The sequence below is a fragment of the Phoxinus phoxinus genome (genome assembly GCF_949152265.1).
Source record: "Phoxinus phoxinus genome assembly, chromosome: 16".
NCBI classification, from domain to species: domain Eukaryota; kingdom Metazoa; phylum Chordata; class Actinopteri; order Cypriniformes; family Leuciscidae; genus Phoxinus; species Phoxinus phoxinus.
The window spans coordinates 15,357,730-15,369,192 of record NC_136891.1 but is presented as its reverse complement, the minus strand read 5'-3'; the positions used below and the strand labels follow the sequence as shown (position 1 = coordinate 15,369,192).

Sequence of the window (11,463 nt, the reverse complement as noted above, 5' to 3'; positions counted from 1 at the left end):
ACACGCTGGCGTGCGCTAGAAGCACAGATTGGGCTTCCCACTGATGCCACAGTCGCAAAGATTCTACTAGAGACAGGTAAAGTTTGTCATGCTATTTGGAGAAATTCATTTAAAATCACTGCTAGTAAAAGTTAATGTAAGCTGATTAGCGATGCTAGCCGTTTAATAGGCGTTCCCTCTCGGGAGCAGATAGAGTGTTGCGCATGTACATTTTTTTAAAAATTGGAGAGGGCGGGTCTTTTCTAAAATTAGGAAAGATCCTCCGCTATACCTTTAAGCTATGAAACTTGCAGGACGTTTTAATGGTACAAAGACCTCTTATATACCAAAAGATCAAGGCAAATTTGGTTTCTCATGTCATGACCCCTTTAATAAGTGTATTAAGTGTCCATTTCATAATAATATTCAGATTTATCATAAATAATTGAACTTAATTTTAAGTTCTGTTAAAGAGGGGTAGAGGTGGGGTCACTGAGACTGAGGGCCGCGGGAGAATGACGCGAGGCCGGTGGCGGGATTACTGATGAGCGACACCTGTGAGACACACTGGTCTTGTTTCTCTCACAGAGGAGAAATTTTCTTAGCAATGTAAAAACGCACATTAACCCATCACTTGTTTAGCGTTCATGTAAACACTACATTCAGATTCACCAATCGGAATGAATTTAGTTAGATTGAAACAAAAGGTGTGCATGTAATGCATAATAATAATGAATGGTGACTGCAGAAAGCAAAAGCCGAATCCCAGACATTTTGGACGATCTCGGTGGCCAGACATTTCCGGGAAAAAAAGGATAGTAACCCCTACTACTCAGCTTTCTCCACATAATAAGAACCTGTTAGCTTAGCTTCCAAAAAAAGATGGCTGATTGACACTATGGGTGCTTCTCAATATCCCTCCTCGTCTCCTCGCTCCTCCGTCCTCCATCCTATGCCCCGGAAACCGATCGAGCTCAGCCATCTTGAAGGACATCTCAATTCTCTAATTGCCGTGAGGAGGCGAGGATCGAGGAGTGAGGAGGCTTCCAGAGGAGCTATGAGCGAGGATACACAGGTGTATTCTACAGTATGTGGAAGTGTTTTATTGACTAAACGTGACGCACGTGTAAATTCTCCTCCCCCTTCACATAGGTCACAATCATTTTATAGTTATATAATTGTATTGCAGTTTATATAAACCACACGTCACATATTTCAACAGGGTATCTTGCTTTATTATTATTTATTATAAATTTCTTAAATAACCAAACTTCAACAACATAAGGGCAGATCTTTTGAGCGCTGCTGATGACGCTGTAAAGTGACGCTCGTATGATCAAGTATTCCAATGTATGAAAAAGCTTTCATTCGATTCCTCCGTCCTCATTTTCTTTCCTTGCAGCCTTCCCCCGCGTCCTCCAGGGGGTGGAGCTGAGACACAAGGAAAGGAAGCGAGGAAAGGAAACGAGGATGCACAAATAAGAATTGAGAAGCACCCTATTTGTACATTCTGTGAGTGAGATCCCTCGCTCGGAGCGGGTTGAAAACATGTGGATCGAGCGCCTTCTACTAGCTGTAGTTTTTAGCCTCTGGCCAAAAAATCCTGAGGATTTTTTATTGACAAAAAATACATAAATCTCTCGTCTCAGGGGGATATGAGGGAGGGAAGCACGGTAATTTGAAAATGCTACAGATTTTCTACTGATACAAAGCTTAATGCTAAATCCTGAAGTATCCCTTTACGGTTGTGACTATGGTGTCTGGACAATCACTGGACGTATGTACTCGTCACTGCCCTGAAGCGCGAAAATCTGCCTTTTAAATTTCAACCGACCGTGGGGCCGTCTCATTCATCATTAAGCAAGGATACGTGATAATTGTGTTTAATTTACCTCAGCTAAATAAGATACTGAATTATACAAACACAACCTACAACTACCTTGTCTACTGTGACATTTATTTGAACATCTTCTGGTCAGGTATGACAAATCGCGCACCTGTTTAATTTTCCTTTGATTTGTTGTGCCATGTCGTTTGACATGTCTGCTCATGCTATTTAATGTTAGTCAATCCCTGTATAGGCTATAAAGTTGTTGTTTTTCTCACAAATGTATGACTTTTGGAAGTGCAATTTGATTAAGTTACCATATCCAGTTTAAATAAAGTTGAATTAGCTAACCTTCTAAGTCATTTTTACTCTTCAAAGTGTTCACTTGCAGTTGTTGATTATAATTCATTTATAAAAGTATATGATTATCTAACATATGACTCATTAAAAATGAACCACAAAACATAACATAGCCTATTAAATGGGGGATATATCTAGCATAAAAAAATAAATTGTCAGAACGTCGTCTCGCAGTTGCTGAATGTCGCGCAGCAACGTTGCTACAGCCCTGTCTCGTCTTACGTTGTTGTTACTATGTTGTTACAATGTTGCGAGCACGTAGACAGCGACGTTGCCACAGTAGAAATGCAACGTGCCACTGACGTTGCCACAATGTAAATGTGTTTGCTGGGAGTGGAGTTCAGGAAGAACAGCTGAACAGCACTGTGGCCGCCATGGAGTCCTTCATGTTCAAAAGGTTCAAAAGTTCAGCAGCTTTAATCATCAGATTAATTTCAATCTTCCACAGGTTACAATGATAGTTCTACTCAGCTGCACGTCTATTACTGTCAGCCACTGTTGTTCCGTGATCCATGAGGACCAGGGGGAGTATTACAGAATTACTTAAGTTAAGATCTGACAAGTAAATTTTTCACAAATTCGTATTACAGAAGCAAATCTTAAGTTGATTTAGGATTCTTATCCTATCTTACAAAACCTTATCTGTAGGTAGGAAATCTTTAACCCCTCCATAGAGTTCGGTAATCAACTCTCAGGTCTGTTACCAAGCAACCAACGACAGGTAAACAGCTGCTGTGAAGTAAAACGGAAATACTGGAGAGTGGAGAAAAAAAAAGTAGTGCTTTTCATTAAGTGAAGTTTTGATAAGCTTGGTAGAAAAGGCAAAGCCTAATCCCTTTAAGGAGTCTGTAATTATTAAGTTTAGCACATCATTTGGGTGTTCACAAAGTCTTTCCACCATCAAATATTGCTGTTCTTCATCTTGTATCATTAATAAATGTGACGCCATTCTCAGACAGGGCTATTATTATGTGATTTTTACAGTTGGAATTAACTCATTTTGAAGTTAGGACACCATTGGGGTTGCCCCAAGTTACAACAGTTTTTAGGATTGTTTGTGGTTACTGTAGGATGCTTCTGTAATACCCTTTTCCTATCTGTAGTTAAGATAAGATAAGATTAAGAAATGTAATTTTGTAATAGCTTTTGTCCTAAAGGAGGTCCTAACTGAAATTTCCATGGTTACCAAACAGATAAGATTCTAAAGTTAGGATCTTTCTGTAATGCGCCCCCAGGCCCAGTGCTTAATTTATAAATTCCGAGGCCTGGAAGAATGGGAGGGGATGTATCTGGCAAATTAATGGGCAAGGGAATGGAATGCGCAATCTCAGTCGGGTTTCCATCGATTATTTTGATGCACATTTAAAAAATACTCTTAAAAAGAAACCTTGATGGAAAAGGTTGACATGTGAAAAATAAATTCCCAGAATGCTCTAGATGGAGATTATCTTGAGTTTTGCCGTTAGTTAAAGGAGAACTCCGGTCAATTTTAACATTGAGCTCATTTTTTTGTAAATTTGGAGTGCTGTCAATACAGAGAACAACGAAAAAATCATTTGCACCCTGTTGACTTCAATGGGGCAAGTTGTTTTAAACCTGCTTTTAGCCTCTTAACATCCTTAATGTTTCATTACAAGTGCCCAGCCATGTTAGATGATAACTTCAGAGTGAACACGAGTGAATCTGACTGCAGTAGGTGTGAAAGATATGAATAAAAATGATGTTATTTCAGCCAGCGCACATACCTGTATTTACATCCTGTTTTCGGTCGAAGTCCAAAGTAGTCGATTATCGAGTTCACGCGCATAGGTTTAGTTACCTATGATCGCGCGCGTGAACTCGACAATCGACTACTTTTAAAACAACTTGCCCCATTGAAGTCAACAGGGTGCAAATTTTAAAAAGAGGACAACACGGTGTAGGCAACACCGATTTTTGTCGTTGTTCTCTGTATTGACAGCACTCCAAATTTACAAAAAAAATGAGCTCAATGTTAAAATTGACCCGGAGTTCTCCTTTAAAATGCGCATTAAGGGGATGGAAACAGTTTATTCGCATACTGATTATGTGTTATGACCATTTGTGCATGCAAAACCCTATGGCATTTTGTATTAGGCCCAACAAAAGGACTGACCGTGGCACACAATTTCTCCAAAATATAGCCCTTGACATTTATACGGAGTTCAAAAGTTCAAACTCTAGCCATAGTTATTTGTTATTTATTTGTTAGTTAGTTATAACACAAATAACTCTCTCCCAAGCAATGGGCTCCATCACGACAAGAGGTTCATAACATAGTGGATGGAAATGACCTTTTCTTTAGTCGAATATTCAGAAAAGAGCATACAAAATGCAAAAAAATTTGGATATAAACCTAGCATCGCCAGGTTCCCATCTCAATTGTTCACAAATAACAGAAGTGCATCAAAGTTTATATAGCCTATTCTATTGTCAAGTGTTGGAATGTTAAATCCAATAGATCATCGTCAAAACATGGCATGGACCATTTTGTAGCGGCATTTCTTCTACACTCTTAGGAAAAATGGTTTTAAACAGTACCAAATTAGGGTTCTTCGGCTTGTAACAATAGCAGAACCCTTTTTATAAGGTTCCATAAAGAACCATGCTTTGAAAGTGCTGCACAGGACCTTAATGGTGTTATAAATAACCTATTTAATGATATTTATTTTCATTAATATTAATAGATTAGCATTATTTTTTTATATATTATTTATTAATATTATTTTTATATTGTTTATATATATTTTAGTGGTGCATGGGATAGGGGATTTCCCAAATAAGGTGCCGGATCGGATTTTGGAAGTGCTGGATCCGGATCCGCCCTTTTCAGGCACAAATTAAGCCCTGACCTGGCCCTACGGTTCGGCACACATTTGATTTGCAGATTAATTGCAAATTGAATCATCATTGATTGAAAGTTTATCATTTGCAAGTGTCTTGTCTTGCCAATTTACACATTCAAGCTATTTCATTCATAAATCATTCCAGCACAAGAAGAGGCGACAAATAACTAAATTATGTACTCATGCGCACACTTGTATATCTCCAGAGTGAAGAAATGGGCAGGTAATAATCTCAGATCCCTCGCCTGTCTGCACTTCAGACGATACAGATCTCTGTGTAATAGAACATCCAGGCACAACAACAGGGTTTTTTTTCCAGGCTATCTCCACCTTAAACAGCTAACACACACACTACTATCTACCTTTTTTATAGATCAGTATCCTTATAGAATTTATGCCACCAGGGATTGGGCAATACAATTATAAATACATATTTGCTAACACTTTACTATAAATAACTACCTTATTTGACATGAACTGAGAATGAACTATACTTCTTCAGAATTTATTAATCTTAGTTAATATTCATTTCATGATTTACTAATACGTTATTAAAGTCAAATGTTTTATTTGTTAACATTACTTAATGTACTGTGAACTAAAATGAACAAACAATGAACAGCTGTATTTTTTATTAACTAACATTAACAAAGATGAATAAATACTGTAACAAATGTATTGGTTAGTTCATGTTAGTTAATACATCAACTAATGTTAACTAATGTTAATAACCTTATATTGTAAAGTGTTACCACATATTTTTATTTTTATTGAAACAGTTGTTCCATAGGTGTATGTTACTAAACAAATGTATTACCTTAATTATACATAAACATTTTCTAATAATGCTTGTTCTTGTAAGTCAAATAATTAATATTCCTTTCATTTACCTCATAACCTAATGTTTTTTTTATACAGCCAGTCACAGGTTTGAAATAATTTCAGTATTGTATTATAGTGTCATCTATTTCAGATAAAATAGCTTTTAAGTGTCATGTAGAAACAAAACAAATGTAAATGGACACTTTTGGACAGACCATGTCGACCATGACTATAGAAAAGCTCGGCCAGACTTTATGCTGACAAAAGTCAGGCTAAGTAGAAATGACTTCCATTCAAATGGAATCCATTTTATGATACAGCATTTTAAAAGCCAATGTTAACCTTTAAGGAAATGATTAGCTAGCCTCATTGCCCTCTATGGTGTACACTTTATGACTGAAGAGGTGTTCAGGGTCTACCGAAATCCTACTAGTGCCCAGCCATCATTGCTTGCTAAAGGAAATTTCAGGGTTTTGACAGGGTTGGTGGACAACATGATGGATAACAGAATATTTTATACCTGTGCAGAGATATTAAAAGTTATTTAGATTAAATCGCTCTGTCCCGTCACGTGTCTAAAATATTGCCAACAGCCAGGTTTAGTAGATAAATGGAAAGTCCTTGTCAGGTATCCCACAAAGCACAGCAACGTAGATACACACTGTTAATCCATGAAAAAATGTCTGTTTGTCATCTATTCTGACCATAATCAAATCATTGTTTTATTTGTTAATGAAACCTACCTGAAAACCCAAGCTCTCAGTCCCTCAGATCAGTGTGTTCTGACAGAAAGATCAGCTTTATTGACATAAATCATTAACCTGATGCCCCACCCTTCGCCTCAGGTAAAAAGGAAAATGTGATTAACAGACCTAGACATTCCTCTTACATTGCTCAGCAGATTTATTGAATGTCTCAGTTGGTTTATTTATCAACTTCAGGTGTGTCTCATAACATTCCATATAGGAGAAATAATAAACACACAAAGGACAGTAAAAAATGGAGGCTAGTGAAAAAGCTTAATTCTTTATTCCTAACCCCACTTCTACAGGAACAGCAATGGAATGGTTACACTAGAAGACAAGAAAAATGAAGAATGGTACCTTTAAAGTTTTGTATAGCACTGAGCTTGTCTGAAAACACCTCTGGGTGTCACTGCAGAATTACTTTTATGCAGTGCAAGCAGTTTCTGTATGGTTTCTGCGCCTTCAGCAGAGTTCTGTAATATGTCTGTCATTATGTGGTGAACTAATTTATATACAATATTACTTGTTTATATGTTTAAAATACTGAATCTGTGCACGTCTTATTTTATTTGTTGTCATGCTTTATTGTATAGAATTTCGTTTTCTGTGGACAATATAAATACTTTGGTTTTGAATGTATTTATTAATATAAATTGTTTGTTCCACTGCCTTATGTTGTATTTATGGTTTGAGAGTTTGTAGAGTATACACACCTTTTTTTGTTTGTTGCAATTGTCAAAGTTGAGAAATGTGTGTGGTGCATGTGCAGACACATTACGTACTACATAATATTAATTATAATAATCATGATTAATAATTCATTTTAATATGAATATTATTATTAATAATTTCATTTTCATGGATTAATTTATTATTATTATTTTTATTGCAGGAATGCCATGATGGCTAAAATGGACTTAAAGGGAGTAGTTCGCCCACAAATTAAAATTAGCTCATGATTTACTCACCCTCAAGTCATCCTAGGTGCAAATTACATTCTTCTTTCAGACAAATACAATTTGAGTTAAATAAAAAATAAAAAAATCTGGCTCTTCCAAGGTTTATAATGGCAGTGAATGGCTGTCCATCAAAGTGCGTCCATCCATGATAAAAGTAATCCACATGGCTCTGGGGGGTAAAAAAAAAGGCCTTTTGAAGCGATGCGTTTGTGAAAGAAAAATATCCATATTTAAAACTGTATTTGACTTATTTTCATTTTTGTGAGAGTCAACCAAACTGTTATTTAACTTCTTCAATTACAAATGTGCTAACTACTTTTTATTCAGTATTAATGTTGAAGTGATACCTGTCAGGGAACACAGACTCAAGGAAACAGAGTAACTTCAGTAGAAATGGTTTATTGACAACAGATGAAATATGGAGAAATGATTGCTGAACTTTAACAAGAGAGAGGAGAAGGATGACAGTCTGTAATGGTACGTGGCACCACACACACACACACACACCTTTAGATAGCAGATGGTTAGAAGAATAATGCAGTCCTTTTCTCTTACAGCTTGGGCACTTGTAATGACACATCAAGGATGTTAAGAGGATAAAATCAGGTTTAAAACTTGCCCCATTCAAGTCAATAGGGTGCAAATTTTAAAAAGAGGATAACACGGTGTAAGCAACACCGATTTTTGTCGTTGTTCTCTGTATTGACAGCACTCAGAAACACTACACTAGAGAAAAATATATGGATTAACATGTGTTTCTTCAAATGTTTCCATTAGTTATGACGTTATGAAATGAGATTGGAGTAAAAACATGAATCCTAATGTTTGGTACGTTTTGCACATATAAATGTAGCATTAGACTTCATGTTTTTACTCCAATCTCATTTCATAACGTACATTTTAGGATGGCACCAGTTTGACTAGTTGCTACAATTTAAAGATTATATAACAATAACATGCTTACTATTATGAGTGAATGTCTTACCTTTCGCATTACCTATCGCGTTCTTCTAATTCTTCTGAGGTAATCCAAGGTAAACAGCACAGCACAAACACAGTCTTCTAAACTCCATGAAAAGTTACTGAAGTCTATTATTCTTTGTTTTGAGGTAATGAGGGCGTTAACAGCTCTGCGTTCCTTCCAGTGGACTATTTGCATGTCAATCGTTTGAGCGCATGTGGGTGTGGTCACATTAGAGTTAATTAGGACGTGTTTGAGAAACTGTACATGTCGTTGCTTTCATACGGATTACTTAAACAGAGAATATTTGTTTTTGATATAATTTACATCATTCAGAAACAGAGACTCCAAGTGTTGTAAAGACATACGTTTCAAGTATGTGTGAAAAACATTCGCTAAGTTACGAATTTGTTTTACGAAAAACACAACATTTTGTTTTTAATATGAGTGTACACAAATAAAAGAAGACATGTAACCGGTTTCTTTAAATTATTTTTGTGTTTTATTAGTGACAAATTTGGGGAGAGGATAGCCTACATATTGCAAAACTTTCTGAAAATACGAATGAGAATTATTAACCCACTTCACATTCGGCCCCTGCCGTACTGGCTTAAACTCCGGGTTTCAAGCCCACGCTTGGCGCATGGGTCGTCTCCACATCAAGGTGGACCACGGCTGTATCATAGTCCAGTCGGTACCAGACTGGCGTGGACATGGGAGCGTGGACATGGGAGCGTGGACATGGGATTGGTCTTCAGGAGGAATGTGAACTCGACAGATGCTTCCAACACGGTTTGGGGAGCTCTGTATGAGGGCGGCCAACGTCTTGGTTCGTAAGGACAACATGGCAGTGGTGCCCATAGACATCATATAGATAGACGCCCTATCGACCGCTACTGCCTACTAGCGCGGTCGAGCCGTGGGGCCGCCATCTTAAACCGGTCACCCGCTCCACTCAGTGTAATCTGTATGGCAGGTGCAATGAGCTGTCAGCGTATTTAATTAATCATACCTCACTGAATACCGAACTGATTTTCACGCAGGGTTTTTTTCTGCAAAGGTCATTCATGTAGCTATGATATAGGACACATGGTTTGGCGTATTTTAATATTCATAGTAGGCTTAAAGGGGTCATGACATGGTTTTTTTATTTTATTATTATGTTCCCTTAGGTGCAATTATAGTATTACTATAGTTTTTTTTACAAAAAACTTTTAAAATGTAGTGATTTATGACCTTTTCCCACCCTGTTTCTCATCCTCTGATTCAAACAGTCTGTTTTGGGGGTGTTTCCCCTTTAAGAGTTCAGTGTTAACGCCCACTGTTATGATTGGCTAACGTCAGTGCCTATGCATCAATTATTAACGCCCCCAGCCAGAACATTTGCGGATTCAGCGTATTTAAAAAGTAAATACATTACTTACAGTTTGCGTCGTCGTTGTTGAGCCCAGAATAGTCGGCACGGACTTATCTTTGAGCAACAGTTTTCTGGCAAAGCCAGCATCATTTTGGGATTTGTTCTCAAAACAGTCATCCTTCAAATGTATAGAACGAACGCTTAAATTAACACTGCCGTGACTGGGACGTCCGCAAAAAATAAAGTGCATCCATTTTTCCCTGACGACTGGATCTTTCGGCAGCGTATTCAAAGATGTTGTTTGTCCACAGCCAGGAACAGCACATCTGCGGCATCGTAATTTCCCTGTACACAGACCCACTCGCTGTCCGTCGACTGAACACTTGTGAGGCGCGCGGCGCGCGGGCGCGGGCGCGACAATGATACGAAATGAGCGTAGTTGTCTTGCGCTTAAAGCGTAGCTGTCTTGTGCTGGAGGCGGTCATATGCAAACGCTGGTACGTCACTTCGCACCGTGACGTCACTTCTTACCATGGATCCAGAACGAGCTGTATTTAGAGCTTGATTAAATAAATGATTCGTTTATAATGGGAAGGACGTCTTAAGCTATGAAACTTGCAGGACGTTTTAATGACACAAAGACCTCTTATTTACCAAAAGATCAAGGCAAATTTGGTTTCTCATGTCATGACCTAATGATTTAACAGTAATATTTAATATACTGATATAAGATATAAAGTGACCAGACATCCAAAATCAAAATATGTGATGTAGGATATAAGGTATTTTATAAATAACACACTATAAATATGATAAAGAAGCAGAAACAGATAGTTGCAGTAAAGTAAGATATTTTAATAAGTTGAAGAAACAATAATGATTTGTGACAAACACACACACTCGATTTGCGCATCGCCGGCATGTGTGTATTACACAGAGTGTGATGGCTACGGCCACACAGGGTAATATCACCTCAGTTCTAAACATTTGATTACCTTTTTAGTATTTCACCTCTTTAGTTTGAACCTTTGGTCTAATTACACATTGTTACCTTGTCAACCGTTATCTGAGATTTGTTTTCATGATTATCGAATGTAAATAGTTTTATCTCTAAAAACAGTTTAGCCTATAACGCTAGTATAACGCTAGTATATGGGGCATTGAGTAATGACAAATAAAAATTGCTTGTTAATACCACTAACAAGGCTCAAAATAGCCCCACACTAACACGGTAGCATAATGAGGGTCCCTACCTTCAAACCGAAGCATTGAGAACTGTGTAAGTGTCCAGACAGTTTAATAAGAAGATATTTTATACATACAGTCAACTTCGCGAATACAGGCAGAAGCCATCTTTGAAAAACAGTCTCTATCAATCGATCTACGAACCGCCGATCCAAATGCGCTGGACCATATGAGATTCTACACAGTTCAGCGCATTTGGATCGGCGGTTCGTAGATCGATTGATAGAGACTGTTTTTTATTTGTCATTACTCAATGCCCCATATACTAGCGTTATACTAGCGTTATAGGCTAAACTGTTTTTAGAGATAAAACTATTTACATTCAATAATGATGAAAACAAA

General features: G+C 37.5%; 1 protein-coding gene across 1 annotated transcript in view; it reads right to left on the bottom strand.

The window, feature by feature from the left end:
- Positions 1 to 6,637, bottom strand: part of prkg3 (protein kinase cGMP-dependent 3) — a 43,899-nt gene extending 37,262 nt beyond the window's left edge. The window contains exon 1 of the mRNA XM_079583896.1: positions 6,597 to 6,637. The gene's annotated coding sequence lies outside the window, so the exon portion shown is untranslated. The remainder of the gene's footprint in view (positions 1 to 6,596) is intronic.
- Between the last annotated feature and the right edge of the window lie 4,826 nt (positions 6,638 to 11,463).